Source organism: Periplaneta americana, chromosome 3 (assembly GCF_040183065.1).
Source record: "Periplaneta americana isolate PAMFEO1 chromosome 3, P.americana_PAMFEO1_priV1, whole genome shotgun sequence".
Taxonomy (NCBI): Eukaryota; Metazoa; Arthropoda; class Insecta; order Blattodea; family Blattidae; genus Periplaneta; species Periplaneta americana.
In genome coordinates this window covers 150628238-150634981 of record NC_091119.1, presented here as the reverse complement: position 1 = coordinate 150634981, position 6744 = coordinate 150628238, and positions in this window count along the sequence as shown.

Genomic DNA, 6744 nt, shown 5'->3' with positions numbered 1-6744 from the left:
TGGAGTGTTTTGATTTGAATGAGAGACCGTCGCCTTGCCTTGCCTAGTGTTGGCACTAGTCACATCGGCAATGATTTCTGCAATGGATTCCTTTATTATGTTATTTTATTAATATTTGTTTTTATGAAGGGTGTTTCTTAAGTTGAATTTAATGACCTCATAATAAATATATACACTTATAATGTGATTATTGCTTTCTGTATTACCACTGGCTGCAGTGTTCTCTACAGGTGCAGGTATCTGGCAGAGCTGTTCCATGACTTTTTATTTTTTAATGTGAGTTGTAGAAATATAATACCAAAATTTGTTTTTTAGCAGTATTAAGCAAATTTTCTTTTAGTTGGAGAACTTAAATAATAGATATTTAATTACAGATCTGACATTTTTTGTGAGAAAGTACCTCCCTCCAATTCTGAGACCAGAAGATTCTGCTTTAATTTTTTTTTCTGCCCTTATAAGGTTTTGTTGGAAAATACTTCATGGAATTGAAGGGTACCATTTTGAAAGTCTTCTGATATGTCACTGAACTCTCCTTTTAGTCGTGTTTAAATGTTAAGTTTTCATAATCCTTTGAAATTGTTTGTGGACAAGTTTCTATCTAGAGATTGTTCCCTGGGTTACCTTATACCCAGAGTGAAAAGAAATTTATTTGCACACTCCACCACGTGATTCTTTGGTGAAAATTGACTTTATTTACATAAATTCTCAATCTTGCAAATCTTTCTCGGAAACATGGGTTAAAACTGAGGATGTAGCAGTACTAATAACATTTCCCTAACAACATTTCCCTGCTGTTCTTGTAAGAGTATAATATTCTAGTGAAGATTTTTGGATAAATTATTAGAGGTTATAAGAACTTCTGATTCAAGCCCTGTAACCCTCTTAATTCAAATTGTGACATGAAGCAAATACAATTATTGTATTCTTGAAATTAGTTTGGAATTAAGAGACCTGTAATTTCATCCCTCTCTTTAAAATGAAGTCTGGATTCACTGCTTCATGAGCCAAAACAAGCTCAAGCAGGTGAATTGTCAATTCCCATGGAATTGAACATAATGTGTGTGCAATATTGCAACACTGACATTTTTGTCAAAGAATTTCATGGTTGAGAGTGGTTTTGGTAGTCCTCCAATATGTACACTCACTATATCTAGACTTTTTTTTTTGTGGTGACAGATGATAGTGATAGATTTATTGAAATTAGTTCACAAAAGTACAAAACTTAATAATTAAAAAAAAAAAAAAAAATCTATATACAAAAGTAGTTATACACAATTATACAATTTCCTAAACTAATTAATTTATCGCAAATCTCAATAATTTATTGATTCAAACTTGCACTTATGGCGACAGATGAAACCAAAACGTGTAGACTGCAAGTAATTTTAGGTTGGAAATGATTTAGAGCACTAGAGACAATGTATTTGTATGATTGAATATAGTTTAAAGTCCCTAATAAGTAAGGGAGCCCTGAAAAGTAAATTAATGTTAAAAAACTTGGCATAGCAGGTAAAAAAAATAGTAATCTTTGGTCAGTAAGTTACTTAACCTTGATTTGGAAACATATGATACAACTAACATAATTTTGGTTACATACAACCAGAGTACACATTGGTTCTAGAGTAAAGCCGGTGACTGACTTGAGCTGAGCATTGTAATGTAACACGAGAATTTGCTAGTTAATGCAGGAAAACTAGTGCCAAGCTCAGCTTCTCAATGTCGGAACGAGTGCTCCACTCACTTGTTTTTTTTTTTTTTTTTTTTTTTTTTTTGCAAATCACTTTGAATGTTACAAATCAGTAAAGGTCAGCAAGCCATGCATTGAGCACAGCTTTCATCACAGTTGTGCAGTGAGTCAATGTAAATCTAGCTGGACAAAATTAATAACTTCTCTCATATATGACAGACTTTGTTCAAGAGTTGAAGGTAGCATATATTTTTTTGTACAAACTCTGATTTAGCTTCTATAAGAGGAACTACCCCTTTACAGGGAGCATTTAGACTAAATTAACTCTATGTAACAAATTTGTATTAAACTCTGTACTGGGGTTTACAAGTAGCATATATTTTTTTGTGGAATAATTCTCGGATTCTCAGCCAGGTGAGTTGCTTCCAAGCTTTCTATGACTAGCTCTTCTGTCTTCTTCAGGGATTGAAGTGCTGTGTGACCATGTCTAGCCGGTATAGAAGTCAGTAGGGCTTTCTGCTGCAGGCCAATCAGGAGCTAGTTTCGACCACCTGCTGTGTTCTGGTTGGCCGACGCATGTTGATCACAGGTTTCCATGCTGTACTTGTCCCTGTTGAAATTGCCATCTAGCTGGATTTCGATGGTTTCCTTGATGACAGGTCCCAATAACCCAATGTCTTGTCCAAGATAATGATACCATCGAAATCTAACTTGTCTGTTTCCAGGCTGTGTTGCACTACTGCCTACTTGGGGTAAAATAGTCTTATGCTGCATTTATGTTTCTTGTAACATTTCATAATAGTGCGTCCTGTCTATCCAATGTAGCATTTCTCACATTCACAAGGTATTTTGTAGACACCAGGTGTACAAGGTCATCCTTAACTGTTTAACTTGTTTCCCAGCGGGTGATTTGTCAGTTTGGTCCTCAGAAGGGCCTTCTGTGACAAACCACCTGCTCAGAAACAGGAGATAAAGGGCATGGTATAAATCATTTTATGGCCCCACCACAGGCAAGATTGACTGCTAAGGAAACACTGGATTAAGACTATCCATAAACCTTTCAGAAAGATTCAGAACTTGCTAAGACCAGTTATGAACGACTTTGTCTTAGGACACCTGGTGTCTACAAAATATCTTGTGAGTGTGGGAAATGATACATTGAATAGACGGGACGCACTATTATGAAACACTACAAAGAACATCAACATAAGACTGTATTACCCCCATAAGTCGGCAGTAGTGCAACACAGCCTGGAAACAGGCCACAAGATAGAATGATGCCACCACTGTCTTGGACAAGACATTGGGTTATTGGGACCTGGTCATCAAGGAACCATCCAACTCTCCTGGTTGAGAATCCAAGAAGAATTATTCCATAGCCAATGCTGGGAAAACTTCAAATCCTACATAAATTTTTTGTGTGCAAACTCATGTTACGTTTCTATAAGAGAAGCCACCTGTTTATAGAGCGTGCATTTAGACAAAATTAAAAGTTCTGTACTATTTGACGGATTTTTATAAAACTTTCCACAGAAATTACAGGTAGAATCTATTTTTCTATGCAAACTCTCGTTATGTTTATGTAAGAGGAACTTCCCTTTTATATGGAGTAGATTTAGAGAAAAAAAATTCTCTCCTATGTAACAGATTTTTATGAAACAATGCAGTGTCTTCTTTTGCAACTCTTGGCTTAATTACATCAAGCAAGTACTCGAAATCTGAAGAAAATAGTCTAATGAATTTTTAATTGACCACAGGTTTCTTCAAAATATTAACCATTAACATTTCTGTCTCTGTATATAAAGTATAGATTTGTTTGCCACCATTGTTCCTGATTTTTCTCGTCTTGCAAATTACACCATCTTATAACAATGAAAGCAGCACTCGTGACTTCTATATCCGACATCGCAAATGGGAATTAAATATGGAGCACTTGAGCCGAGCATTACATTACAGTGCTTGGCTCAAGTCAGTTGCCGGCTTAAAAATATTTTTGTATGACGAAATTGCACGCCCACTGTTCACATTTGAATATACATTCATTCACTTTGTTTTCACACAACACTAAGAAATTAACTGTTCTCTGTTGATGGTCGATAGTACAATGTATCAAGCACATTGACACTTTCGCCATTTTGCATACTTTTTCGCAGTCCATTGCAAGCATTGATAGCCTAAATTTAACCCTTGGCTGTCGTATCTAAATAAAACATTTTGTGTAAAATCTATCTAAAAAATAATAATAAATTGCAATTTAATGGAAAGGAAAGTGTATTACTTACGAAATTTCAGTAAACATAATTTACTATGACTTAACAGCACCTGCACAATATGACAATTGAAGACGCAATTCCCCCCACTCAGAAATCCATTAACGAAATTTCAAGATCCCTACCAATTGTTGGAACAGTACAACAGTACTAATAATATATTCGTTTTATGAAAACATTGGAGAGTTCAAAAGCATGACCAACTAAAATTTAAAACCTAAACAATTAAGTAGGGATGGTTGTGTACCAAAAAGAAAAAAAAAAATACTTTTGCTGATTTACTGCTTCTGAAATACAAGTGGTGAAAATTCACTTCATCCTCGAATTGGTGTACCAATATATTTTCAGAAATTCACTGGTGTCTGATTTGGTCCAACTTGATGGCCTGCAACTTCACAAGGAAGTGTTTACTATGATTACTTGGTGAAATTGCTTTGATCTTGGCAATCGGCCCAAAATTTTATCGAGATTTTTCTTCATTTTAATTTTATAATTTATTATATGCTTAGGAGACTGACTCTCAGTTTTCATTCTAATTTTTAGAAGGGAAGGAATTTTGTATTAATGTTTTCATCATTACTCCTTTCTAATCCATACTATTCACGTTCAAAATGTGGAATTTAGTTGTGGTCAGTGATGCAGAAATGGTGGGAAGTTTCTGTTTAGTGGTGTTAATCCTAAAATGTTAGACATATAGACCTGAAAGAAGACTCCAACTCTGAGGAAGGAATCTAAGGTATTTTGAAGGAGAGAGAAATGGAATGAAGTGAAGATGATTGCTCAAGATCAAAAGAGTTGTAAATCTCATTGTAAAAACACTACACCATTTAGCAAGTAGGCTCTGAGGATGGTGCGTGAAGCACTGAAACAGCTGTAAGCCGCACAAATCTTACATAATTAACACGAGTAAGTCCACTAGTTAATCAATTAATTATATTCAAGTGTTAAAAGTAGAGTATGCAAGATTCAAAATGGACAAAAAGTAAAGTGCAATCTCGCAGTTTGGTAAGAATGTTGGCAATTTAAGTTTAAGGGGGCCCCAAACACAATGCATGGATTTTCCTTATCAGTTACTGCAACACAGTCACACAGCTGCCTGAACTTAATTGAGAAATGTGTATTTTCAAACATGGTTAGATACATAGTACAGCAACGAAATTTACTTGTTGAAATGTATCTACTGAAGTACTGTACAAGTTCTATTTAAGTGGCGATTCTCTATAAGAAACTGTACATGGCTAATTCGCAATATTAGTGAGAATTTCATACATTGGTGCAACATATGAATAGAACATAATGGGGAGTATTGAGCAACTCCTCTGAAATTCAGATAAGATTCAATCCATTTCCTTAAATAATTCACTAGTTACGTGAAAGGTTACTTGCTACACTGTAGTGGTGAGAGAGAGCAAGAATATTATCTGCAAGAGCATTCTGCTTACTAATTGTATGCCAAGAGACGGAAGGAGTGTCGGTCCTTTAGGTTTGACTCTCCCTGTACAAGTCTGGGTTTACAGTCATTTTAAATTAATTTTGCTCGTTTTCTAAAGTACTATAGATTTGGAAAAATTCCTCCTGTCCCTTGAAATTAATGTGAAGACACCATAATATCATTGGCAAAAGTGTACTTGCATGTAATACTTATTCAGATGATTGTGTTAGGTGAGAGTAATGTTACCTATCTTGGGCTTCTCCTTCAGAGGTCTAGGAGTACCGTAGTTAAGTTACGTCTTGGTTTTTCTATCTTCAGGTTCCTAGTAAACCCCTCGTCAGATTGTCCTTTACAGCCTGTTTTATTATACATTTAGGGATTCACCTAGTTGTCACCACATGGTGGTAGGTCTGTATTATAGGAAGTGTGATAGTATAGCCAGAAAATAGGGAATCCATATATGCTGGTATTGCCACTCTTCTACGAAACTGCAGTGTTGAAATTTAGATTTGCTCACCCACATTTTTCTTTTTTATGCTGCTGCCGCCACGAAGTTTATGAGCAGTTGAACAGCATTTACTGAGAAATTAATTGAAATTATAAGAAAACATCCAGTTTTATATAGTATCTAATGAGAGCCCCGTGTCATGGTCTAAGACATCCTGCCTGGGATTTGCATTACAGAATGAGCACTGGTTCAAGTCCTCATGAAATTCTGGCCAATGTATGGGACTCATGCCCACCCAGTATTGTGATGCACTTAGGGAGCTACAATAGGTAGCAAAATCCGGTTACAAAAGGCAGCTGTAATGGCTGGGGGGATCATTGTGCTAACCACACAATATTTCCATTTTGGTTAGGTGGTCGTCCACCCCTGCTTCGACATTTGGCCATGAGGTCAACAGGGCTGGTCAGTCTGGACCCTTACCACAGGCTAGTATATACAGTCGCGAAGCTCAATACGTAGTAAATATGCAAACATTTGATAGTTGCTCACCACTAGGATCGCTAATATCGCCTCATTACAAGCAATGCAAAATAGTAGTCACAGTCTATTGTTTCTAGCAAATTGGATTGGAATTAGAACAAACCGGTAAGTTATTTACATTTTTGACATATCTTAATCAAGAGAAAAACTCTTGCCAACAGACGGACTGTCTGGAGACTTTATTGGTTAGTCTGTAGTCTATGTCTGCGGTATGAAAATAAATACAAACCTATAATATTTTTCCTGTTCTAAGGCGAGAAATGAAAGAGCCTATTCTTCATCCGATGGAGTACTTATGCATCATTATGAACAAACGCTAATTTCGTTGTTGTAGCATGTCCGAAATGTTTTCATCACGACACCTCTG